This window comes from Mixophyes fleayi, chromosome 2 (assembly GCF_038048845.1).
Source record: "Mixophyes fleayi isolate aMixFle1 chromosome 2, aMixFle1.hap1, whole genome shotgun sequence".
Lineage (NCBI taxonomy): Eukaryota > Metazoa > Chordata > Amphibia > Anura > Limnodynastidae > Mixophyes > Mixophyes fleayi.
In genome coordinates, this window is record NC_134403.1 from 246,554,697 (window position 1) to 246,555,178 (window position 482).

General features: G+C 41.3%; 1 long non-coding RNA gene across 1 annotated transcript in view; it reads right to left on the bottom strand.

Annotated features, from left to right (window-relative positions):
• The window catches only part of LOC142140339 (uncharacterized), an 8,157-nt gene extending 7,940 nt beyond the window's left edge, over positions 1–217 (bottom strand). Inside the window, exon 1 of the long non-coding RNA XR_012688418.1 lies at positions 151–217. This is a non-coding gene — a long non-coding RNA (uncharacterized LOC142140339). The remainder of the gene's footprint in view (positions 1–150) is intronic.
• Positions 218–482: the final 265 nt, after the last annotated feature.

Sequence of the window (482 nt, forward strand, 5' to 3'; positions counted from 1 at the left end):
TAGCAGTATATGGTGTGAAACTAGAATCCTTCATGATTATCCTCTAATTTTGCTTGAAGATGACACCATAAATGGATAGGAAGGGAGAGAAACAAGATAAAATTACATGGTGAATCCAATTCTTACCTTTTATGTAGCTGTGATACTTACATTTTAACATTCTTAGAAATTGCTGACCATGCCTGGAAATAAGATCCACTAATACCACTTTAATACTGCCGCCCCCCCCGGCAATATTCTGGGTATATGGAACCCGGGATATTGCCGGGAGACAGAGGCTCCCACGGAGAGAAATTCCCCGGTAGACCCTGTTCATACAGAACATGGGTCTCCATGGCAACATCACAAGAGAGCTCTGATTGGCTCTTTCTTGTGATGGTTTTTTTTTTTTTTTTTTTCCAACTTTATAATTGTTTGGTGAGACCCAGGTTGAGACAAAACAGAAATTACCCCCCCAAAGTCCGGGTCTAAATCCCGGGTAT